Source organism: Crinia signifera, chromosome 12, assembly GCF_055691185.1.
Source record: "Crinia signifera chromosome 12, ASM5569118v1, whole genome shotgun sequence".
In the NCBI taxonomy this organism is placed as follows: domain Eukaryota; kingdom Metazoa; phylum Chordata; class Amphibia; order Anura; family Myobatrachidae; genus Crinia; species Crinia signifera.
This window is the reverse complement of record NC_139228.1, coordinates 13,013,405-13,040,183: the sequence shown is the minus strand read 5'-3', so window position 1 is coordinate 13,040,183 and position 26,779 is coordinate 13,013,405. Positions and strand designations below refer to the sequence as shown.

The 26,779-nt window shown below is 48.9% G+C and overlaps 1 long non-coding RNA gene across 5 annotated transcripts in view; it reads left to right on the top strand.

Moving 5' to 3' along the window:
- The window catches only part of LOC146050525 (uncharacterized), a 237,015-nt gene that overhangs the window by 43,551 nt on the left and 166,685 nt on the right, over positions 1–26,779 (top strand). For all 5 annotated transcript variants that reach the window (XR_014466326.1, XR_014466327.1, XR_014466325.1 and 2 more), the window contains exons 2-3: positions 2,417–2,474; positions 8,628–8,730. This is a non-coding gene — a long non-coding RNA (uncharacterized LOC146050525). The remainder of the gene's footprint in view (positions 1–2,416; positions 2,475–8,627; positions 8,731–26,779) is intronic.

The following is a 26,779-nucleotide window of genomic DNA, read 5'->3' as shown; positions in this document are numbered from 1 at the left end:
TGTGTATAATGCCCACGTGTATATGCCGCTGCCCTGTGTATAATGCCCACGTGTATATGCCGCTGCCCTGTGTATAATGCCTACGTGTATATGCCGCTGCCCTGTGTATAATGCCCACGTGTATATGCCGCTGCCCTGTGTATAATGCCCACGTGTATATGCCGCTGCCCTGTGTATAATGCCCACGTGTATATGCCGCTGCCCTTGTGTATTATGCCCACATGTATATGCCGGTGCCCTGTGTATAATGCCCACATGTATATGCCGCTGCCAGTGTGTATAATGCCCACATGTATATGCCGGTGCCCTGTGTATAATGCCCACATGTATATTCCGCTGCCAGTGTGTATAATGCCCACGTGTATATGCCGCTGCCCTGTGTATAATGCCTACGTGTATATGCCGCTGCCCTGTGTATAATGCCCACGTGTATATGCCGCTGCCCTGTGTATAATGCCCACATGTATATGCCGCTGCCCTGTGTATAATGCCTACGTGTATATGCCGCTGCCCTGTGTATAATGCCTACGTGTATATGCCGCTGCCCTGTGTATAATGCCCACGTGTATATGCAGCTGCCCTGTGTATAATGCCCACGTGTATATGCCGCTGCCCGTGTGTATAATGCCCACATGTATATGCCGCTGCCCTGTGTATAATGCCCATGTGTATATGCCATTGCCCTGTCTATAATGTCCATGGGTATATGCCGCTGCCCTGTGTATAATGTCCATGGGTATATGCCGCTGCCCTGTGTATAATGTCCATGGGTATATGCCGCTGCCCTGTGTATAATGCCCATGTGTATATGCCGCTGCCCTGTGTATAATGCCCACATGTATATGCCGCTGCCCGTGTGTATAATGCCCACATGTATATGCCGCTGCCCTGTGTATAACTATCAGGGGGTAACATATAGCAATTTAGGGGGCGCCAAAATGAGATTATATCTTGCCCCCCCCAACCTAAAAACGTTCCAGCACCCCTGAATATGAGTGATCTGAACTTCAGGGTAGTGCCTTGTAATGCCTGTGTAGCATCAGGGCCTCCTGGAGACCCACTGTTGACACTGTAACTCACTGTCTAGCCTATCCTTTCAGTCACAATCCTAGAATCACCCACTCTCTCATTCCTCTTCCGCTGTCTGATGACAAGAAGGGTGAAAAGCAGAAGTGGAGTGCTCTCATATAGGACTGGCTACATAATTACTTTCCAGCTGCTTTTTCAGTGCTTATAGGAATTATTAACAATCATTAGTAGCGAGTAATATCAAGAGGTATCTGTCTTGTCTACACTCTCCCCTCCCCTCTTTTCTTCCTTGTTTTTTCTAGAGTGGATATGAGAGCTGACCCCGTTTCGGGATAGACCCTGCAATGCATATGTAGTACCGTCAAATTAGGTGCCAGCACTGTAATCCATTTGTACTATCTATCCTTTCGGTCACAACCTTGGGACCATCAACCTCTCATTCCCCCTCCTCTGTTCATACACAAGAGGGGTGAAAAGCAGAAGGGACCCAGTCCCAATTAGGGCTGATCTTCTTTCTTTTTTTGGATTGGTGATTCCTATAATTTCAATACCAACAATGGACCCCAGGTGATTGCATGACCAATGATTTAAACCTCACATGCATTCTGAGTGATATATGTCTGGAGATATGATGGTCATTTATTTATTTATTTCTCATTTCACATTTTTTCTCACACAATATACAAGTGGGATGAACAACTGTAAAATATTTCGCAGTGTGCAACATATATGGTGGTCAGAATTTTAAATAAATACTAATAAAAGTTATGTTTTAGAAATAGTCATAGTACTCTTTGTTTCCTGAAATACAAGGAAATAGAGTTTATTATCTCTTCTCTATGTTCTCTCTTGAACATAGAAATCACATTAAGCAATTTATATAACTCGGGGTGCACCACTGACTGGCACCGAAAGGAACACTATGACGGAAGTCTAGAAGTGTTTGGTGACAAATGGGAGAATATATGCTCCAGTAGTCAGGTTTTTCAGGAAAACTATACTAACAATAAAATCAAATAGGAATAAGTAGTATATCCAAACTAGTTCGGTCAACCACATTCCCAATTCCCCCTTCCCATTTATTGCAAGTGTGGAAATGTAAAGGAGGCATTATTGTTGTGGTTCCCCATCTACAAATCCCTCATTCACTGCTGGACAACGTCTCTTCTGTGTATATATATGAGTGCAGAGACTGTCGTTTCAGTAGAAAACAATGACGTTACAGTAGCGTCAGCCATTTTGTTTGCTGATTCAAACATTCCATGCAGCCCTCCGTGATCGGATCTGCTGCAAGGTCATACATATTGCTGTATATGTTTTACTGGTAAATGTACAGACTGTGCGTCCACAAGAATACATTATAATGACTGATTTATTGTTTTGACAGATTGCCTTTCCATGGTGGTGGCTCACTCAGCTTGTTGGGAGGAAGATGACGCTACAAGGTATGAAAGGGAATTCCTGCATTGAGTGTATAAAAGGTAGATCATATAAAAAACACAGAAAATACATATCGTATGTTTTTTTTATTTCAAATATTAGAAATGGTCAGATGAAGTAGATGGTTAAAAATAGGAAGAATAGTATTTTGCACACTGTTTAACAGCCATCTCGTAATGGAGTGATGAAAGGAATTGGATATTTGGATAGATGAAGTGGCGGCCCCTGCCTCCGTGTTGGAGGGGGCTGCCCGCTGTCCGCGATGCCGCCTCACCCCTCTGCACTGCTGCCGCTGCTGGTCCCGCAGCTGCCGATCCCTGCTGCCACCAGTCCCCAGACCATTGCAGACCGAAGCACCGCTGGCACACACCTATATACAGCGGCGGGGGCCCTATGGTGGGGGCGTGGTTGGAGCTGCGGCTGGGAGCTAGTAGCGGCTGGAATGGCAGGAAGAGGCTGGTAAATTTGAAAAAATATTATGAAAAGACTGGCTGGACGCTGATTGGCTGAGAGAATTCTCTCAGCCAATCAGATGGGAGGCCACCGATTGGCTGAGAGAATTCTCTCAGCCAAAAACCAGCTGGCCAGTGTTTTTTAGCCGCTTACACCTATCCCACCCCCCTCCCCTGCCGCCTAGCAAATTATGCTATTAGCTCCCAGCCACCGCTCCAACCCCACTGATGCTCAGACCCCGCTGCCCACCCCCCGCCAATGCCAGCTCCCCTTGAATATTTTTTTTTACATGCAATAAAATGTCTTTGCCGATGTTCACGCAATGGAGCGATTATCGGCAGAATTTGGAAATGCAGCAATCTCATTGCGAACACGCCACGGTGCCTTTGCGAACACACCGAGCGCTGTAATGCAGGGTGATTGGCAGGATTGGACCATTTGGGGGAGGTCACTGGGAGTGGCCGCAAAAATGCAGGCTTGTCATGGGGTATAAACTTGCAATTTAGGACAAGTACATGGTAAATGCAGATGGTTGCATCAGGGGACAGGACACATTTGTTGGTAAGCTGCTCAATCGAAATGTGATGTCACTGAGGTGCCAAAAGGGAGGGATAATTCTGGTTAGGAAAAAAACATTTTGTATCCCAATTGCACACTGAGTGAGAAATAACTACATATTAATCAGGTATCTCCAGGTAAGCTGTCTCTCAGATGTTGTAAGCCATTATCATGTGGCCTTACACTGGGCTATTAGACCCAGACAGTTGTGACAGGAGCCCCCTGTGAGTGCGGTTGGTACCACCACGTACCTGGATCTGATAACGGCAGAGAATTCGGGTTTCATCACGGCCCTTGTTAGTCGGTGATAGACACTGGAGGCAAGAGATGGGACACCCCGGGAAAGACCCACAAAGAAAAAATGGCAGCCACGATTAGCAGCAATGAGTATTTATTAACAAAAGGCATAGTGCAGTTGCTGCGATACTTTCAAAGACTTTTCGCAAACATCAAATTAAAGAAAGAAATTAAATATTTCGGTACTTGTTTCCTAGCACGGCCACAATCGCGGGCATCGTGTGCCTTAACTTTAAGGCACACGATGCCCGCGATGCCCGCGATTTCCTTTGAAAACAGCAGTACTCGGGTACATCGCGTCGGTCGTGTGCCTTAAGAAGGCACACGACGCGACCGACGCGATGCCCACGATTTCCCCATAGGCTTCAATGTTAAAATATTTTAACATTGAAGCCTATGCGCGCCCGACGCGATGCCCCCGATTTCTCCATAGGCTTCAATGTTAAAATATTTAACATTGAAGCCTATGCGATGGACCCGATTTGTCCATCGGCTTCAATGTTAATTTATTTTAACATTGAAACTGAGTCCATTTAACATAGGAAAAAATGGGAAAAGGCCGAATTAGGGCCATTTCTCATTGGGTATGGCCCCGTCATGTGTGTAAAAAATAATGGCCCCCCATTGTGGCCGCCACCCCCACGATTGACGCGAACCCGAAGCGTGGCGAGCCGCGGCGGTGCGCGTCCTCCGACCTTTTCATTCCCCTACTATCCACGTCGGCGTGGAGTTGAGAATAGATTAGTGTGGCGAGCGCAGCGAGCCACCGAGCCCGAAGCGTGGCGAGCGGACGCTGATACCTGTGAAGCCCGCGAGGGGACGCAGGGATCTGTGAAGGTATCAGCGTGCGCTCGCCACGCTTTGGGCTCGGTGGCTAGCTGCGCTCGCCACACTAATCTATTCTCAACTCCACGCCGACGTGGATAGTAGGGGAATGAAAAGGTCGGAGGACGCGCACCGCCGCCCCTCGCGGGCTCGCTGCGCTCGCCACGCTTCGGGTTTGCGTCAATCGTGGGGGTGGTGGCCACAATGGGGGGGCCATTCTTTTTTACACACATGACGGGGCCATACCCAATGAGAAATGGCCCATATTGGCCCTTTTACCATTTTTTACTATGTTAAATGGACTCAGTTTCAATGTTAAAATAATTTAACATTGAAGCCTATGGACACGATGGACCCGATTTCTCCATAGGCTTCAATGTTAAATTATTTTAACATTGAAGCCTATGGAGAAATCGGGTACATCGCGTCGGTCGCGTCGTGTGCGTTTTGGTATGCACCCGACGCGACCGACACTATTTTTTCCGACACGACCACCACGATAGAAATCGTGGTGGTCGTGCTAGGAAACAAGTACCAATATTTCTGTCTAAATTTAGTAGCCAATGGACACCTCAGAAAAGTCAATGCAAAGATAAATCCTCAGGGGAATAGTGGGCCCTGCCTTAGTGTGCACACTACTATGAATCTGTCCAGAACAAATTAACAGTCCCCTTTTAAAGAGGTACAGGCATGTCCCCGTTATTTAGGGTGACTACCTGCTGGGGATGCAATGGTCTTCCAAGGTGACAAACTGAACAACAACCTCTGATGAGGGACAAGCGAGCTCCTGTTACCTGGGGCAGCTCCTTGTAATAAATGTGCCAGACTGATAGTAAGGAAGTCTTGCACTACAATGAACCCTGCGATGGGGTCAAGGTTCCTGCTGGTACTCTCTAAAAACAATGAGGTCCCTCAATGGCCTCTCTTTGGCCAGGCGTGTGAAGCCTCTTTGTATTCCAGGGTCTGTGGGGCTACGACTGATGGCGAAAGGCCCGCCTCAATAAATGGCTGGTGCTGAGGTAGTGATAGGGCAGTCTCTGCTTAACAAGGGGTGAGGCGGAACAGCCTGCTCCCGGTCCCGTTCCCTGAGTATAACGCACTGTCCTGCATAAGGACTGGGTACAGGGAACAGGTGGGCCGGTGACCTAATGGGGTGCTCAGGGAGGCCTTGGCTACTTTGCGTGGGGTTGAGCCCTGGGTATCTGCTGCGTCTGCTATAGATGCCGACTCCGGCCGGTAACGATTCTCCTGACTCACGTGGCTACTGGCTCCTACTGTGACACTTGTCCTGCGCCCAGGTCCCGGCCTGCAGCTCTGCTGCCCGTGGCCGCCTCCTAGATCAATGCGCGGTCAGCGTCTCCTTTTCCTCCCGGCTCTGCTCAGCGACGCGGCCCGACTCTCTCTCCGCCGGCTGTCAATCACCAGCCTGGACTTCGCGATGGCGGCCGCTCTTCTCCCTGCTGACTCCGGCTGCACGCTGCTCCTCTCCAGACGCCCGCTGTGCGCCGCTCTGTGAAAACAGGTTAGCCGCGTTCCTCTTCTCTCCCTCAGCATGTTTCCTCCTTCACGCTGCTGAGCTCTGCCATCCCCTTCACCTCTGACCTCCTCTTCTCCGCGCTCTCTAGCCAGCCAATCAGGAGCAAGACCTGCTCCTTGCACGTAAAAGAGAGCTGGGGCGCTTGCTGGCCTGGTTAACCCCCTCAGTACTGGACAGCAGGAGCAGGGTCCCACCAGCAGCATTGGCCACCATTGTTGAGCTCCATTTGGGGCGCAGGGGCAGCTCAGGGGCACCGCTGCAGTGGGGTGCCACACATATTTGTTATTGATTATGGGATGGGTTTGGGGGCGTGGTGTCCCCTGTGTTGGTATGGCTGGTATGCTTCAGGTCAGCACACCCTAACACTTTATTAACACTTTTGGTACTTGTTTCCTAGCACGGCCACAATCGCGGGCATCGTGTGTCATTTTTAGTGGTATACGACGCGACCGACGCGATGCCCCCGATTTTCCCATTAAAATGCATTGAAAATAGTCAAAATCGCGTCAGTCGCGTCGTATGCGGCTAAAAAAACCTTAAATGGTCCAGACGCGATGCCCACGATTTCCCCATAGGAAACAATGTTAAATGGCTCAATGTACCCGCGATGCCCCCGATTTCTCATAGGGAACAATGTTAAATACCTCAATTTCACCAAATCATCATAGGGAACAATGGTAAATGGGCCAGAAAGCCCCAAAAACACCCCAGAACAGTGAAATGTCCCCCCAAAAGTACTTTACGCCACCCCACGATCAACGCGAACCCGAAGCGTGGCGAGCGCAGCGAGCCCGCGAGGGGCGGCGGTACGCGTCCTCCGACCTTTTCATACCCCCACTATCCACTAGGGCGTGGAGTTGAGAATAGAATAGTGTGGCGAGCGTAGCGAGCCACCGAGCCCGAAGCGTGGCGAGCGGACGCGGATACTTTCACAGGTAAACGCGTCCCTTCGCGGCCTTCACAGGTATCCGCATCCGCTCGCCACGCTTCGGGCTCGGTGGCTCGCTGCGCTCGCCACACTATTCTATTCTCAACTCCACGCCCTAGTGGATAGTGGGGGTATGAAAAGGTCGGAGGACGCGTACCACCGCCCCTCGCGGGCTCGCTGCGCTCGCCAAGCTTCGGGTTCGCGTTGATCGTGGGGTGGCGTAAAATACTTTTGGGGGGACATTTCACTGTTCAGGGGTGTTTTGGGGGGTTTATGGCCCATTTACATTGTTTCCTATGGAAAATCGGGGGCATCGCGGCTAAATTGAGACATTTAACATTTTTCCCTATGGGGAAATCGCGGGCATCGCGTCGCGACCATCGCACCTGATTTTTTTAGTGCTTGCGATGGCCGCGATGCCCCCGATTTTTTCCGCACGATGCCCACGATCATGATCGTTGTGGCCGTGCTAGGAAACAATTACCACACTTTTTTATTGTCCCTATCACATTATAAAAAAAAAAAAAGTGCCATCTTCGGGATTGGAATTATGGGGGTGATTCATCAAGGCTCGGTAAGAAGCTCAAATTCGCTGCTTACCGAGTTAAACACTGCCTGTGGGGTGAGCGAACGTCCCCCCTTCGCCATCTGAATGGCTGCGTTTGCATGCTAATGGCTGTGCTCGCCGACCAGCAAAGGATTGTGCGTCTGCTCACAGATCAGTCTGTTCTGCCTTTTATCTGGGTTTGAGATGGCCGAACAGGGGGCGGGCAGCAACGTCATGTGATGTCAGACGCTCGCCTTGTGTCTTCTTCACCTCGCATGGGGACGCCCGAGGTGTTTCTGGGCATGGGCAGGAAACACTCGCGGCTAAATACAGCGAGTTTCCTGCAGTAGCCGCGGGTCTCGCTGTTTGGGGGAATCCTCGCCGTCCTGTCCCCTGGAACGTTGCATAGTGCGAGTGGGCGGCACGGGGGTTAAACAGTGAGGATTGCTGGTTTTCTGCAATCCTCGCTGTTTAACCCCCTCGCCGGCCACATTGAATCCCTGCCATTGTGTCTCTCCTGGAGAGGGGTATGCTGGGAGGTCGGCTGTAGCAGGATCAGGAGCGCGGTGTCCCTGTGGCCATGTGTGCGCCTTCTGTCCTCCATGCACCGGCATGCTCTATGGGGACACCTACATGTGTGTCGCCCGTTGCCACAATAGGTTCTCCTTCAGCAGCCGTAATAACCATACGTGCAGTCCCTCTGACACCCGAGCACGTCATTACACGGCCTTGTCCTCTGACATCTACCAATCGGAAGTCTGACCCTGCAGCCGCCTGTGACATCACCCTGCAGTACCTGTAGCAGCAGTCAGGAAGGGAGTGTCTGTAGACAGGTGTCCTCAGTGTCCCTAGTGTCTGACATCTCCCTAATGTTAGCATTGCCTTTATTATGTATTTTTATTTGTTTGCTTCTTACATATATGTTTTGCCGTTATGTTCCCTATTCTCTTCCTTTTATCCCTGCTCTCCATGTCATTTTATTCTTATTCACCTTTCATTCATTTAATTTACAGCACCTGCCACTATGGGGAGCGTGTCAGGTTGGCATAGCAACCTCCGGAGAATGGTAGATGACGTCACTGACCCGCCGGCAGCACATGCACATCTCGCTATACGGTAAGTGCTTTCAACGTAACCTCATTGCTATTAAAAGCGTGTCCTGTCGCTTCGAGTGGCGCCGAGCCCAAACAGGAGCCACCATTTGTGTTTTTATTTAGGCCAAAGGGGCTGACTGTATTTATCTCATATCCAACTGCTCTCTGCAAATCAATTGTTATTGGGGACACACACACACACACTCCAATTTGTAGCTGAAGAGAGCCGCAGAAACAATGGGGGGGGGGGGGGAGGGGGGGGGGCGCATGAGGCTGTATTAATCAATGTTTGAAGGTTTAATGACTTGAATAACAAAAATACAAGAGTAACCTTGTATCATACTTGCCTAATTTTGAAAACTAGTTTCAGGGAGATTATAGTTGGTAATAGAATTTTGCACAGCATCCCATTGAGGGGGTGTCATGCTCCACTTAAAGGGCGTGGCTAGTTCCGTTTGGTTGTGGATCCTATTGTCAACAGCACTTAGGTCGACATGGGACAATGTTGACACGGGCTTAGGTTGACACGGGTTTAGGTCGGATGGTCGACATGTTTTTTTTTCTGACACGAATGTCGGCACAGTCGACATGGACACAGTTGGAAGTCAACCGCAGCCCCTCACATCGTTCGCTGCGCTCGGCAGACTTTTTTTCTCTGCGAAAAGAACACAGGCCATGGCTAGCCTAGGGCCATGGGACACACAGCGATTTGTGCTTGATATCCAGTCGATCTAGTCACATTGCTTAGAAATGGGGCTTAAATTGCCCCGTGTGTATACCCCATAACTTAAACCATCTTTGATGGAACCAAATCCTGCGGTTCCTGCCACCTTGATAGTGCACCAACCTGCAGATGCGGTTGGTACACTACAGAGGTACTCTCATAAGTAAGATGGTGCCAAATTTGGTGTTCGGCACCATTGTGGGGGTGACAGTACTTGTTGCCCGTAATGACGTATTTATAATTCATACACGTGTAGCTAATGAGCGTTCTATTGTGACGTGAGCTGGTAAGACGTGAAGATGAATTTACAATATGGGTATGGAAAGGCAAACGTGTGCAATACACCTAACATTCAGCATACAAACATCGTACAAGAGATACGCTACAGCGTGACTGATGTTGCTAGCATACATCACAGCCTAAATGGGTTCATGGTGACACAGCGTGATAAACTCACCACTGAATGCAGGACCAGGCTGGAGTCCATGTGGAGAATGGAAAATGGCTGCTTACAGGTTCTTGCAAAAGCTAGCTATAGAATGCATTGCAAAGCTAGCTAAAGAGGGCTAAGAGGGACAAAATGCTCCAACTGAGAATTAGGTCTGTGTGGACCAATTGAGGGAGTTGATTATGTAAATCACAGAAACCTACGCCGAAAGGCACGACGCCAGATCTAGTATAACCTGATACAAGTTGAGTCCCAGATAGGTTCAATTCCTTATCTGTTTGCAACAATGGCCAATGGTTTTTGGTACTATCAGAATGGATGTTGGGGTGATTTTGGTTGATTTGCATAAGTAAACTCCTTCTTTAATGGACAAAACCAGCACTGCAGGTGGGGCAGATGTAACATGTGCAGAGAAAGTTCGATTTGGGTGGGTGATTTTGTTTCTGTGCAGGGTAAATACTGGCTGCGTTATTCTTACATTGCAGTATAAATATCAGTTTGAACACACCCCACCCAAATCTAACTCTCTCTGCACATGTTACATCTGCCTCACCTGCAGCGCAGCATGGTTTTGTCCATTAAAGGAGTTTGCCTTGCAAACCAACCAGAATCACCCCCATTGTACCCACTCACCCACAGGAGTTTAGTCATTTGGGTGGACTCAGTTTTTCTTTGACGTAGCTGCCCTCTTTCAATAGATATAACTTTATTTTTAGTGGTTTATAAATCTTTAAGTCTATAACCTCTGGCTACTAAATGCTTAATAAGATCATCAATCTGTGATAATGCTGTGGCCCGGTCAGTGTTGATGCATCTGAGAGCAGTGGCGTAAGTTCATCCCTGTCGCCCGGAGGCAAGATAAAAGTTGGTGCCCCCCCAATAGATCGATAGCTAGAGAGAGAGAGAGAGAGAGAGAGAGAGATAGGGAATCATGGAGAAAGAGAGAAACAAGAGTGTCAGAGAGAGAGAAAAAATGCCAGGGAGAGAGGGGTGTAGGGGATAGGGAGGGTGTCAGGGATAGAGAGAAGGGGGTGAGAGGATTTAAAGGTTAGAGAGAGAGAGAGAGAGAGGGGTCAGGTACAAAGACAGAGTGAGTGAGAGGGGGGTTAGGCAGAGAGAGGAATGGGGTCAGAGGGGGGTCAGGCAGAGAGAGAGAGAGAAGGGGGTCAGGCAGAGAGAGAGAGAAGGGGGTCAGGCAGAGAGAGAGAGAGAAGGGGGTCAGGCAGAGAGAGAGAGAAGGGGGTCAGGCAGAGAGAGAGAGAGAAGGGGGTCAGGCAGAGAGAGAGAGAGAAGGGGGTCAGGCAGAGAGAGAGAGAGAAGGGGGTCAGGCAGAGAGAGAGAGAGAAGGGGGTCAGGCAGAGAGAGAGAGAGAATGGGGTCAGGCAGAGAGAGATGGGTGAGAGGGGGGTCAGGCAGAGAAAGGGATAGGGTGAGGGTGGTGGTCAGGCAGAGAAAGGGATAGGGTGAGGGTGGTGGTCAGGCAGAGAAAGGGATAGGGTGAGGGTGGTGGTCAGGCAGAGAGAGAGAGTGGGGGGTCTGGAATAAAAAGGGAAAAGAGCGAGTAGTGGGTGCCAGCCTGATGTTGCTGCAGCTTGGATGGGAGCTAGAGTGGGAGGTGGGCAGCTGCACCAATGCTGAGTGACCCCCACAGGGCCCCAAGGGGCTGATCCCTTCTGAGCCGCACACACAAAGAGGGTCCGTCTGGGTGTGAGGTGACGGGGAGGGATGAGTAGACATGCCTGTGTCCCACTGTGGATCTCTCACACCGAATACAAGATGGTGGTGTGCATGAGCACCCTCACAGGCCATCGCTGCAGCGTCTCCCACCCAGCTCCCGGCTACCGCCTGCCTGCTTCAGTGACAGTCACATCTGCACACTGACTGTGTGGAGTGGACTGTCTCCATCCTGACTCTTCCTCACTTACAGTGACACTGTTGACTGGCTTGCTCAGGCCGACTTCTGCCCAAGCCAGCACCCAGGTGACAGGGAGGAGTGGCAATGCGGCCGCTGCACACAAGGCTACGGGGGAGGGGGGCCGCAAGGGTATGGGGGCTCGTCCACTCTGCTGCATAATATAGCCGCCCGCCGCTGAATAAGATAATTGCAGCAGTGGCACTAATGAGCTGAACATCAGAGGCAATGGAGCCAGTGCCCCCTTTAAGCCTGGTGCCCGGCGGCACATGACTCCATTGCCACTGTTTGAGAGTATGGTAAACTGTACTTCCTAGGATGACAGCTGTGGCTCTGTAGATACTCTCAGTGTCTTTAGTGAAGCCTGTGGTGCTGATTTTAGAATCCACAATCGATATTGTAACATCTAAGACGTCAACTACGTCTTGATACATGTTTTACTGGACTGTAACTATTGTTATGTTGATCAATAATACCCTTAGGAAACTCCAACTTCTTCGAACCCTTCCACAATAGTAAGATATCGTAAATATAACTAGTATAGCAATTCTTCCAGGATCTGGACTGGGCAGGGTATTGGGGTACGGGGGCAGCATGAAGGGGGCGGGCTGGGCAGGCAATGTCACATTTGGAGGTGTGCCCAGGTCACCATTAGGGGCAGGCCGGCCAATTGTCATCACCATTGGGCCAAAGTCACTCCCGGGGAAGCGTTGGGTATCTACAGTGTGACTGAGCTTCCCCGTGGGCACTGGCAGGGACAGACAGCAGGCTGTTCTAGAAGGGCACTGCTAGAGGGGCAGGGCGCATTTTGTCCTTTAAAAATCACAGTGCCCTGCTAAAACAGCCTAGCCAAGAACAGCCAATGTGAGCGGCGCTGGCAATTTTAACGGGCATTTTGAGGATCTCAAACAGCAACATTGGAACTTAGAGGGTTTAATAAAAAGGTTTGCTTGGCAATTTTTACACCTGTTTTGACAAATTCCCTTGGCACTCAAAGGGTTAAGCATCATTGTGGTGTCCAACAAGAAGTTGGGGTGTGTCTGTATAAGTGGCTGAAGAATGGAGTCTATAGTCGTACAGAAGTTTGCTGAAAGAGCGAGCCGCTGCCTAAGATTATGGGGTCAATGCTATTAGTACCGAACGGTGCGAGTTGCCGTTCAGGTGCTGTTTAAACGCTGAAAGCGGCACCCGAATTAACCCCTTCCCGACATTTGACGTATATATACGTCATGGCCGGGATGTACTTCCCGACACATGACGTATATATACGTCATGACTTTAAACTGTCCCTGCGTCTATAGACGCGGTGACAGTTTAAACAAGTCTGCTGTCCCTGACGGCAGACATGTCCCTGCATGCCCAGGGGGGGTGGCGATGCCTCCCCCCCGTCGGCGATCGCTGTGATTGGCTGTTCAATGTGAACAGCCAGTCGCAGCGTTTTCCTGTGTTACCGGCGAATCAGACGCTCGGTAACACAGGTGTCAATCACCGCCGGGTGTGAGGGGGCATGAGGGGGTCACCGGTGATGACCACACCTCACCCCACCTCACCCCACCTGCCCCCAAGGCTGTGATTGGTCCGTCGGACCGACGGACCAATCACAGCCAAGGTGCGTCATTTAAACTAACGGTGACTGCGCTGCAGACGCCATTCCGGTCTGGAATTGCGTGCAGAGCGGTCACCGGCCACTCTGTCGTGATATACATACCTGAACCTTGCCTGATACTTACCTGATCACCGCTGGTAGTTTAAATTAATTAACTGATCAGCAACTTTTTGGGGGTCCAGGTTTTTTTTTTTTTATATATACCCTGTCAGGTTGCACCCACAGTTGTCTGCCTGCTGCCCCTCACTGCTTATCAGTGTCGCATCACTGCATCACTGATCTGCAGGGGGGGGGGGGGGATTGCAGTGGGGTTTTGTTTTTACACCCACGTTGCTTTTGTGGGTGCTTTTGTGGGTGTCCTGTGGCCGCTGATCAGTGACGTACATCACTGAACAGCATTTTTGGCACAGGGTTGATATCATTTTTTTTCTGCAGTTTTTTTAAATTTTTTTTTTTTTTTGGAGAGTGCTGTGGTTTATTACACCCACGTTGCTTTTGTGGGTGTCCTGTGGCCGCTGATCAGTGGCGTACATCACTGAACAGCATTTTTGGCACAGGGTTGATATCATTTTTTTTCTGCAGTTTTTTTAAATTGTTATTTTTTGGGAGAGTGCTGTGGTTTATTTTTTTCTTAAATTGTTATTTTTTGGGAGAGTGCTGTGGTTTATTTTTTTTTTTTATTGTTTTTACACCCACGTTGCTTTTGTGGGTGTCCTGTTGCCTTTGAGCGCTGTTCAGTGACGGACGTTACTGACCAACATCTGTGCTCAATTTTTGGCGCAGGACCTTTTTTTTTTTTTTTTTCAACCCCTTCAATTTTTTTTTTTTTTATTGGGATCAAATTCCTGTATAAAGTATTTTTTTTTCTGCACTACATACACACTACACACTACATACCCCCCGGGTTGAAATAAAGTTTGTACCCCCCCTACACTATACACGTGTTGAAACATTACACTTACAGAAACACAAAAATAAAAATGTCATCCCAAATGTCATCCCAGTCATCCAGAAGAATGTATTCAGCGGAGGAGGCATATGCCATGCTTGCCTCTGACTCTGACACAGCCAGTGATGCAAGCGGGGAATTTGAAGGATTCGTCTTAAGCTCCTCTTCCTCCTCTAGTGATGAGGGACCCCCTCAAAGACGCCCCCGTAGAGCAGCTGAGACCCCCCCCAAATGATTGATCCCATATGGACCCCACCACCAGACAATTTTGAGCCCCAGGTTCCTGAGTTTTTGGCCATCCCAGGAATCCAATTTGATTCAACAGGTCTCAGAGAAATTGACTTTTTCAAATTATTTTTCTCTGATGATTTTATAAATTTAATGGTGGACCAAAGTAATTTATATGCCCAGCAGTTTATTGCTCAAAACCCCACGTCATCATTTGCTAGGTGGACCCCTGTAGATGCAGTAGAGATGATGACGTTTTGGGGTCTGGTGTTACATATGGGCATAGTAAAAAAGCCAGAAATTAGGCAATATTGGAGTACAGATGTTCTGTACAGCACCCCACTTTACCGTATGGCCATGACTCGGACTCGTTTTGAGATAATCCTTAAATTTTTACATTACACCGATAATGCACAGTGCCCACCCAGAGATGATCCCACCTTTGACCGGCTATTCAAAGTCAGGCCGGTCATTGATCATTTCAGTGCCAAATTTGCAGAGATGTACATCTCTGAAAAATTTATTTGTATCGACGAGTCCCTTATACATTTTAAAGGAAGGGTTAAATTCCGCCAGTACCTTCCCAGTAAGAGGGCAAGGTATGGCATAAAAATGTATAAACTGTGTGAAAGCACCTCAGGGTACACCCACAGGTTTAGGGTATATGAAGGGAAGGATTCAAGAATTAAACCGCCAGAATGCCCCCCCTCCCTCGTAGGTGTTAGTGGAAAAATTGTCTGGGATTTAGTGCACCCCTTCCTGGATAAAGGTTATCACCTCTATGTGGATAACTTTTACACTAGCATCCCCCTGTTTAAGGCCCTTGGTTCAAGAGGTACAGCAGCTTGCGGTACTGTGCGCAAGAACCAAAGAGGCCTCCCAAAAACGCACATTGCCCAAGTACTGAGAAGGGGTGAAAGCAGGGCACAATCCACCAAAAATATGTTGTTGGTCAAATATAAGGACAAGAGGGATGTCCTTATACTGACAACAATTCATGGAGACAGTACCACCTCCATCCCTGTACGAGGTACCAGTACCCACACCTCAAAACCTAATTGTATCCTAGATTACAATAAGTACATGGGCGGAGTGGATCTTTCAGATCAGGTACTGAAGCCGTACAGTCCCCTGCGGAAAACAAAAATCTGGTACAAGAAGCTGGCCGTGTATATCATCCAGATGGCACTGTATAACGCTTACGTGCTATTCCGTTCTACCAGCCAGAGGGGGACATTTATGCACTTTCAAGAGGAAGTCATAAAGGGCCTAATATTTGGGAACCAGCAGGCAGAGGGCCCCAGTACTTCTAGTACTGGCCCCCGTATTGTACCAGGGCAGCATTTTCCTAACGAAATCCCCTCCACTGCAAGAAAGGGCAGGACACAAAAAAGGTGCAAAGTTTGCTATAAAAAGGGAATAAGAAAGGATACTATTTTCCACTGTGAAACTTGCCCCGACAAACCCGGCCTATGTATAAAGGAGTGTTTTAAAATATACCACACATCTATGGATTATTAGGTTCATCATTTCACCGTGCTTCGGGGGTCTTGCTAATGCCACATAGCACCCACCATTCATTCCACCAGAATCTGAGCTGCAAAATCCAAAAATCACTCCTTCCCTTCTGAGTCCTGCCATGCACCCAACTGGTATTTTTTGGTCACATATGAGGCATTGCCATACTCGGGAGAAATTGGGGCACAGATTTTGGGGTGCTTTGTCTCCTTCATTCCTTGTGAAAATGACAAATTTGGAGCCAGAACTGCATTTTTGTGTAAAAAATGTAATTTTTCATTTGCACAGCCCAGTTGTATCAAAATTGGTGAAACCCCTGGGGGTTTGAAATGTACACTATACCCCTAGATGAATTCCCTGAGGGGTGTAGTTTGCAAAATGGGGTCACTTGTGGGGGGGTTCCACTGTATTGGTGCTTCGGGGTTTTTGCTAATGCGACATAGCACCCACCAACATTCCACCAGAATCTGTGCTGCAAAATCCAAATATCACTCCTTCCCTTCTGAGTCCTGCCATTTTTTGGTCACACATGAGGCATTGTCGTACTCGGGAGAAATTGGGGCACAGATTTTGGGGTGCTTTGTCTCCGTCATTCCTTGTGAAAATGAAAAATTTTGAGCCAGAACTGCATTTTTGTGTAAAAAATGTAATTTTTCATTTGCACAGCCCAGTTGTATCAAAATTGGTGAAACCCCTGGGGGTTTGAAATGTACACTATACCCCTAGATGAATTCCCTGAGGGGTGTAGTTTGCAAAATGGGGTCACTTGTGGGGGGGGTTCCACTGTATTGGTGCTTCGGGGGTCTTGCTAATGCGACATAGCACCCACCAACATTCCACCAGAATCTGAGCTGCAAAATCCAAAAATCACTCCTTCCCTTCTGAGTCCTGCCATGCACCCAAATGGTATTTTTTGGTCACATGTGAGGCATTGCCGTACTCAGGAGAAATTGGTGCACAGATTTTGGGGTGCTTTGTCTCCTTCATTCCTTGTGAAAATGAGAAATTTTGAGCCAGAACTGCATTTTTGTGTAAAAAATGTAATTTTTCATTTGCACAGCCCAGTTGTATCAAAATTGGTGAAACCCCTGGGGGTTTGAAATGTACACTATACCCCTAGATGAATTCCCTGAGGGGTGTAGTTTGCAAAATGGGGTCACTTGTGGGGGGGTTCCACTGTATTGGTGCTTCGGGGGTCTTGATAATGCGACATAGCACCCACCAACATTCCACCAGAATCTGAGCTGCAAAATCCAAAAATCACTCCTTCCCTTCTGAGTCCTGCCATGCACCCAAATGGTATTTTTTGGTCACATGTGAGGCATTGCTGTACTCGGGAGAAATTGGGGCACAGATTTTGGGGTGCTTTGTCTCCTTCATTACTTGTGAAAATGAAAGATTTTGAGCCAGAACTGCATTTTTGTGTAAAAAAATGTAATTTTTCATTTGCACAGCCCAGTTGTATCAAAATTGGTGAAACCCCTGGGGGTTTGAAATGTACACTATACCCCTAGATGAATTCCCTGAGGGGTGTAGTTTGCAAAATGGGGTCACTTGTGGGGGGGTTCCACTGTATTGGTGCTTCGGGGGTCTTGCTAATGCGACATAGCACCCACCAACATTCCACCAGAATCTGAGCTGCAAAATCCAAAAATCACTCCTTCCCTTCTGAGTCCTGCCATGCACCCAAATGGTATTTTTTGGTCACATGTGAGGCATTGCCGTACTCGGGAGAAATTGGGGCACAGATTTTGGGGTGCTTTGTCTCCTTCATTCCTTGTGAAAATGAAAAATTTGGAGCCAGAACTGCATTTTTGTGTAAAAAATGTAATTTTTCATTTGCACAGCCCAGTTGTATCAAAATTGGTGAAACCCCTGGGGGTTTGAAATGTACACTATACCCCTAGATGAATTCCCTGAGGGGTGTAGTTTGCAAAATGGGGTCACTTGTGGGGGGGTTCCACTGTATTGGTGCTTCGGGGGTCTTGCTAATGCGACATAGCACCCACCAACATTCCACCAGAATCTGAGCTGCAAAATCCAAAAATCACTCCTTCCCTTCTGAGTCCTGCCATGCACCCAAATGGTATTTTTTGGTCACATGTGAGGCATTGCCGTACTCGGGAGAAATTGGGGCACAGATTTTGGGGTGCTTTGTCTCCTTCATTCCTTGTGAAAATGAGAAATTTTGAGCCAGAACTGCATTTTTGTGTAAAAAATGTAATTTTTCATTTGCACAGCCCAGTTGTATCAAAATTGGTGAAACCCCTGGGGGTTTGAAATGTACACTATACCCCTAGATGAATTCCCTGAGGGGTGTAGTTTGCAAAATGGGGTCACTTGTGGGGGGGTTCCACTGTATTGGTGCTTCGGGGGTCTTGCTAATGCGACACAGCACCCACCAACATTCCACCAGAATCTGAGCTGCAAAATCCAAAAATCACTCCTTCCCTTCTGAGTCCTGCCATGCACCCAAATGGTATTTTTTGGTCACATGTGAGGCATTGCCGTACTCGGGAGAAATTGGGGCACAGATTTTGGGGTGCTTTGTCTCCTTCATTCCTTGTGAAAATGAAAAATTTGGAGCCAGAACTGCATTTTTGTGTAAAAAATGTAATTTTTCATTTGCACAGCCCAGTTGTATCAAAATTGGTGAAACCCCTGGGGGTTTGAAATGTACACTATACCCCTAGATGAATTCCCTGAGGGGTGTAGTTTGCAAAATGGGGTCAATTGTGGGGGGGTTCCACTGTATTGGTGCTTCGGGGGTCTTGCTAATGCGACATAGCACCCACCAACATTCCACCAGAATCTGAGCTGCAAAATCCAAAAATCACTCCTTCCCTTCTGAGTCCTGCCATGCACCCAAATGGTATTTTTTGGTCACATATGAGGCATTGCCATACTCGGGAGAAATTGGGGCACAGATTTTGGGGTGCTTTGTCTCCTTCATTCCTTGTGAAAATGACAAATTTGGAGCCAGAACTGCATTTTTGTGTAAAAAATGTAATTTTTCATTTGCACAGCCCAGTTGTATCAAAATTGGTGAAACCCCTGGGGGTTTGAAATGTACACTATACCCCTAGATGAATTCCCTGAGGGGTGTAGTTTGCAAAATGGGGTCACTTGTGGGGGGGTTCTACTGTATTGGTGCTTCGGGGGTCTTGCTAATGCGACATAGCACCCACCAACATTCCACCAGAATCTGAGCTGCAAAATCCAAAAATCACTCCTTCCCTTCTGAGTCCTGCCATGCACCCAAATGGTATTTTTTTGGTCACATGTGAGGCATTGCCGTACTCGGGAGAAATTGGGGCACAGATTTTGGGGTGCTTTGTCTCCTTCATTCCTTGTGAAAATGAAAAATTTGGAGCCAGAACTGCATTTTTGTGTAAAAAATGTAATTTTTCATTTGCACAGCCCAGTTGTATCAAAATTGGTGAAACCCCTGGGGGTTTGAAATGTACACTATACCCCTAGATGAATTCCCTGAGGGGTGTAGTTTGCAAAATGGGGTCACTTGTGGGGGGGTTCCACTGTATTGGTGCTTCGGGGGTCTTGCTAATGCGACATAGCACCCACCAACATTCCACCAGAATCTGAGCTGCAAAATCCAAAAATCACTCCTTCCCTTCTGAGTCCTGCCATGCACCCAAATGGTATTTTTTGGTCACATGTGAGGCATTGCCGTACTCGGGATAAATTGGGGCACAGATTTTGGGGTGCTTTGTCTCCTTCATTCCTTGTGAAAATGACAAATTTTGAGCCAGAACTGCATTTTTGTGTAAAAAATGTAATTTTTCATTTGCACAGCCCAGTTGTATCAAAATTGGTGAAACCCCTGGGGGTTTGAAATGTACACTATACCCCTAGATGAATTCCCTGAGGGGTGTAGTTTGCAAAATGGGGGTCACTTGTGGGGGGGTTCCACTGTATTGGTGCTTCGGGGGTCTTGATAATGCGACATAGCACCCACCAACATTCCACCAGAATCTGAGCTGCAAAATCCAAAAATCACTCCTTCCCTTCTGAGTCCTGCCATGCACCCAAATGGTATTTTTTGGTCACATGTGAGGCATTGCCGTACTCGGGAGAAATTGGGGCACAGATTTTGGGGTGCTTTGTCTCCTTCATTCCTTATGAAAAATTTGAAACCAGAACTGCATTTTTGTGTAAAAAAAATAATTTTTCATTTTCACTGCCCAGTTGTACCACAATTGGTGAAACCCCTGGGGGTTTGAAATGTACACTATACCCCTAGATGAATTCCCTGAGGGGTGTAGTTTGCAAAATGGGGTCACTTGTGGGGGGGTTCCTAACTTTTAGCATCTTATGGTGCCTAGAAACCTACATGGTGCCTAAAAAATAATCTCATAAAAAGGAGGCTCCAAAATCAAGTAGGTGCTCCTTCTATTATGAAGCCTGTGGTTTGGTCAACGTGCACACTAGGGCCACATATAGGATATTTATGAAAACAAAAGAATTGGGGGAATCAATTTTTAGTCACATTTCTCTAGTAAAATCTACTGTGTTCCTTAGAAAAATGTATTAAAATTGCAAATCTGCAAATAAAATGAAATTTTGAAATTTCACCTACACTTTGTTTTAATTCCTGTGAAACACCTAAAGGGTTAACAAACTTCCAAAATGCTGTTTTAAATACTGTGAGGGGTGCAGTTTTTGAAATGGCATCATTTATGGGGGTGTCTCACATACAAGTCCCTCAAAGTCACATCAGAACTGAACTGGTCCCTAAAAAAATCAGTGTTTGAAATTTTCTTGAAAATTTGAGAATTTGCTATTCATATTTTAAGCCTCCTAGTGTCCAAAAAAATTAAAAGGATGTTGAAATAATGATGGAAACATAAAGTAGACATATGGTCTATGTTAGTTATTAACTATTTTGAGTGGTATGATTATTTGTCTCACAAGCAGAAAATTTAACATTTTGAAAATTGCTAAATTTTCCATTTTTTTACGACATTTTGGTATTTTTCACAAAAAAACACAGACTGTATCGACCCAAATTTACCACTAACTTGAAGTACAATGTGTCACGAGAAAACAATCTCAAAATCACTGGGATAAGTAAAAGCAAAAAAAAGTTATCCCCACTTAAGTGATACCTGTCAGATTTGAAAAAAAGGGCTCTGTCAGGAAGACAAAAACAGGCTGCGGCGGGAAGGGGTTAAGCCTATCTCGCATCCTTCGCAGGGTCGAATTCACTTTAAATTGCTCGCACCCCTATAGAGGTGCAAGCACTTTTAAGCAAATTCAGTCCGCTGTAAAGAGCGCCCGGTGCCATGGTGATCTGCGAGTGCGAATTATCTGCACCGAATAGGATCGACTCCTAAGATTGTGAAATTTTAGTTATAAAGCAGAGGTACAGGAAGACGTTAGTAACAGTAACCTTGGCCCTTATTCTGGTTCGTGCGGTACGGCCCGCGTGCGGCCGTACCGCCGATGTTTTCCGTCTGCACATGCGCAGAGGTCAATCTGCGCATGTGCAGGCGAATTCGCCGCACATAACGTTAGTACGCCGCAAAGGGGGCGTATAGGGGCGTGAGGGGCTTCATGCCCTCATTTCCCTATGTATACGCCCCGCGTTTCATGGGCGTTCCCATGCAAACGCGGGGCGTACGCATGGTAATGAGGCCATGACGCAACTCATGGGGGCGGAAAGCTGACGTCGCCGGATGTCAGCTTTCAGCCCCCATACAAGCTACCACACGGACGATTGTCCGTGTGGTCTCAGCTTGCGGGAGCTGCCGCGGCGTGCGGACCTGCCTTCGATGGTCGACGACCATCGAATGCAGGGGGCAGCTCCCACCATGGTGGAGGCGTACGCCTCCACCATTTTCATGCGGATCGGCAGCCGTCCGTGTACGGACGGCCGTGCCGATCCGTCTTGTAGGCGGGGATTCGTCTGGTGCGGTCGGAGCCGCATATGCGGCTCGACCGCACCAACCAGAATAAGGGCCTAAGTTTCCTTTGTGATTCTCTCGCCAAAACCAATGCTGATTCTAGCTCTATCAAAAATGCCAAAGTGGGATTACCCCTCCGTTACATGTAGACTCCCGCTTCGTGTAACGGACACTGGTTTTCTGGTCTGTAATCGCTTGATATATTGAAGTACGACTGTCCCGCCCTTATCTGCGGGGCGGATGATTAGTGGCACATTTTTAGAGCTTTCCGTTCTTGGAATGTGAGATTATGATGCATCTGATCCGACGTACTGACGGTCTCTTTCCTACTGTGATCAGTCATCCTCAGATACATGTTATTGCTGGCGTTGTTTGAAAGAGGATCAAAATGTGGAGGTATCTTGTATTGTGTAAGTTTATCAGGGACCCTTCCTACATTGCATGCTGGTTCAGGTTTATTAGAGAAATATTCTTTTCACTTCAATGTTCTTTGATGCTGGTGTTTTCCAGCTTGCCATCGTCATTCACAGGGAAGGGTGGTAAAGAGGGGGTGGGGTCAGAAGGCCGACTACTATTGGTCAACATGAGTTTGTTTATAATTTTTCATTTCATGACTCATTTGTACTGTACTTTAGGTTTGTGGTAGACCTCTAATGATCCACACTGTAAATAGGGGCAGTGGTATTGGTGGGAAAAGAAGTGGTGTCACAAACAAAAGCTTAGTAATGAGCCAGAGAGGGTCACAGAGGAGGAGCTGGGAGAGCAGGTCACGTGTAGTCCACTGCCCGGATCCCAGCTTAGCAATGAGGGAGAGAGGGTCACGGAAGAGGAGCTGGGAGAGCAGGTCACGTGTAGTCCACTGCCCGGATCCCAGCTTAGTAATGAGTGAGAGAGGGTCACGGAAGAGGAGCTGGGAGAGCAGGTCACGTGTAGTCCACAGCACGGATCCCAGCTTAGTAATGAGTGAGAGAGGGTCACAGAAGAGGAGATGGGAGAGCAGGTCACGTATAGTCCACAGCTGGGATCCCTGCTTCGTAATGAGCGAGAGAGGGTCACGGAAGAGGAGCTGTGAGAGCAGGTTACGTATAGTCCACAGGACGGATCCCAGCTTCGTAATGAGCGAGAGAGGCTCACAGTAGAGGAGCTGGGAGAGCAGGTCACGTGTAGTCCACAGCCTGGATCTTAGCTTAGTACTGAGTGAAAGAGGGTCATGGAAGAGGAGCTGGGAGAGCAGGTCACGTGCAGCCCACAGCTCTGATCCCAGCTTAGTAATGAGCAAGAGGTGGTCCCGGAAAAGGAGCACGGAGAGCAGGTCACGTGTAGTCCACTGCCCGGATCCCAGCTTAGCAATGAGCCAGAGAGGGTCACGGAAGAGGAGCTGGGAGAGCAGGTCACGTGTAGTCCACTGCACGGATCCCAGCTTAGCAATGAGCCAGAGAGGGTCACAGAAGAGGAGCTGGGAGAGCAGGTCACATGTAGTCCACAGCACAGATCCCAGCTTAGTAATGAGTGAGAGAGGGTCACGGAAGAGGAGCTGGGAGAGCAGGTCACGTGTAGTCCACAGCCGGGATCCCAGCTTAGTAATGAGCGAGAGAAGGTCACGGAAGAGGAGCTGGGAGAGCAGGTCACGTGTAGTCCACTGCACAGATCCCAGCTTAGTAATGAGTGAGAGTCACAGAAGAGGAGCTGGGAGAGCAGGTCACGTGTAGTACACTGCCCGGATCCCAGCTTAGCAATGAGCCAGAGAGGGTCACAGAAGAGGAGCTGGGAGAGCAGGTCACGTTTAGTCCACTGCCCGGATCCCAGCTTAGTAATGAGTGAGATAGGGTCACGGAAGAGGAGCTGGGAGAGCAAGTCACGTATAGTCCACAGCTGGGATCCCTGCTTAGTAATGAGCGAGAAAGGGTCACGGAAGAGGAGCTGTGAGAGCAGGTTACGTATAGTCCACAGGACGGATCCCAGCTTCGTAATGAGCGAGAGAGGTTCACAGTAGAGGAGCTGGGAGAGCAGGTCACGTGTAGTCCACAGCCTGGATCTTAGCTTAGTACTGAGTGAAAGAGGGTCATGGAAGAGGAGCTGGGAGAGCAGGTCACGTGCAGCCCACAGCCCTGATCCCAGCTTAGTAATGAGCAAGAGGTGGTCCCGGAAAAGGAGCACGGAGAGCAGGTCACGTGTAGTCCACTGCCCGGATCCCAGCTTAGCAATGAGCCAGAGAGGGTCACGGAAGAGGAGCTGGGAGAGCAGGTCAAATGTAGTCCACAGCCTGGATCTTAGCTTAGTAAGCTTCTGTTTTATTGTAATATATTCATCTTCTTTCTATCCTATTGTAACCTGTTGCTCAATTTTGACATTTAATTCATTGAATCTATATCTTTCCAAACATTGTATTTCATTTTACTCATTCACTATTATTTTCTCTTATCTTTGCCACACATTTATTGCACTCTGTTTCCCTCTTCACGCCTGCTCACATTTGCCTCACTTCTGACCTTCTCTGTTCCCTTCATCCTCTCACTTGTTGTTGTTTCATACTTAATTGGATTACTCAATCAACCTGATTTTACCCACTGGTCTCCTCTCTGACAGTAGTTCCTTGCCTGTTACCTTCTCTCTCACTCTGTTTTCTACCAAATCTACTACAGACGCTGTCTGTCCTCCCAAATCCCTCTGTCTGCTTTCACTAACCTACCCTCTCACCTTTGGTTCCTCATGGCTGTTAATCTCTCAACTTCACTTTCTCCAACTGCTCCTCCCCCCTCCCATCCCATACCTATCCTGACCACTCGCCCCCGCACCCCCACCCTCCCAATGACCCCCCCTCGCTTCTGCAATCCCAAAAACCTTATCCACATAAATACACAACCCACCCCCCCTCTTTCCTGTGCACTATGGAACGCCAGATCCATCTGCAACAAACTCCCTGCCATCCATGACCTATTCATCTCTAGAGCATTCCACCTCCTCAGGGCCGGTGCAAGCCCCCCGCCCGCCCCAGGCAAAAAAAAAACGCGCCGCCCGGGGGGGGGGGGGGGGGGGGGGGGGTGCGGGGAATTGCCCAGGGGGGGGGGGAGGGGGCGGGGGGGGGGGAATTGGTTGTCGGCACTAATACGGCAGCACGGGGGGGTGCGGGCGATACTGCGGCAGACGCCCGCACCCCCCGGAGCGCTGTACCTGCTGTAGCTGCTGCAGCTCCTGCAGCTCCCGGGTGCTACGAGAGTGCAAATCGTCCTCTCCTGAATCCCCCCAGCAGGGAGCAAGCGGCTCGCGCGGGGGGGCAGCGTCTCCATCCTCGATGAAATCCCCCCCAGCAGGGAGCGCAGGGGGCAGCGTTGATTCACGCCGGCGGGATGAGCTGCTTTCTGGTACCTCTATGGTACCTTGGCAGCTCAGTACCGCCCTCCAGTGGCCGGCGCCCTAGGCAAATGCCTAGTCCTGCCTAGTGGTGGCGCCGGCCCTGCACCTCCTTGCTATCACTGAGATCTGGCTCTCCACCTCTGATTCTGTCTCTCCAGCTGCTCTCTCCCACGGTGGCCTCTTTCTCTCACACTCCCAGGCCTGACGGTCGCCAAGGTGGCGGTGTGGGTTTTCTCCTCTCAGCCTCATGCACCCACAGTGTCATTCACCCTGAACCCTCTCTCCTTTTCTCCTCCTTTGAGTCTCACTCTATCCGACTATACTACCCCTACCACCTCCGTGTCGCTGCAATCTACCGCCCCCCTGGCCCTATCTCCCAATTTCTTGACAACTTCGCCGCCTGGCTTCCACACTTCCTCTCCTCCGACCTGCCATCTGTCATTCTTGGTGACTTTAACATCCCCTTGGATAACCCCGCTGATCCTGGCACCTCCAAACTCCTCTCTCTCTGCTCCTCTCTTGGCCTATCTCAGTGGACTACCTCTCCCACCCACATCCAAGGACACTCCCTCGATCTCGTCTTCTCTCGCTCTTGTTCCCTTACTGACTACACTATCTCAGCTTTTCCTCTTTCTGACCATCACCTCATCTCCTTCTCCCTCACTGCTTTCCCTTCTCCCACCCCCCCTCCCAAGCGCATTGTCTCACGGCATAACGTCAACACACTTGATCTTGCTGCCTTCTCAAACACGCTGTGTCCTCTTCTCGCCCCAATCGCCCTCATGTCCTGCCCGAACCTCGCTGCCTCCCTCTATAATGACACCCTATCTTCGGCATTGGACTCTGCCTGCCCTCCCTCCTCTATCCCCCTTCGATGCTCCAACCCCCAACCGTGGCACTCACCTATCACCCGATTCCTTAAAAAGTGCTCTCGCACTGCTGAGCGCTTCTGGAAGAAATCACGCTCCCTTGCGGATTATCTCCATTTCAAATTCATTCTTTCCTCCTTCAGCTCTGCCCTTGCTCTGGCCAAGGAATCCTACTTTAAGTCCCTCATCCTTTCCCAATCATCCAATCCCCGCAGGCTCTTCGCCACCTTCAACTCCTTGCTCTCCCCCCCTCCTCCAGCTCTTCCGTCCTCCATCGTAGCCGCTGATTTTGCTACCTACTTTTCAACCAAAATCTCCTCTCTCAGGACTGCCATCACTGCTGCCATGACCTCACCCTCTCCCTCCTCCCCTCCTACATCTCCACTCCCCTCCTTCCAACCCCTGTCCTCATTTTACCCCACCACTGCTGCTGAAGTCCTCTCTATCCTTCAATCCGCTTCTCCCTCCACCTGCCCGCTCTATCCTATCCCCTCCAATATTATCCGTCGTCTCAGTCCATCAGTCTGCTCTCACCTGGC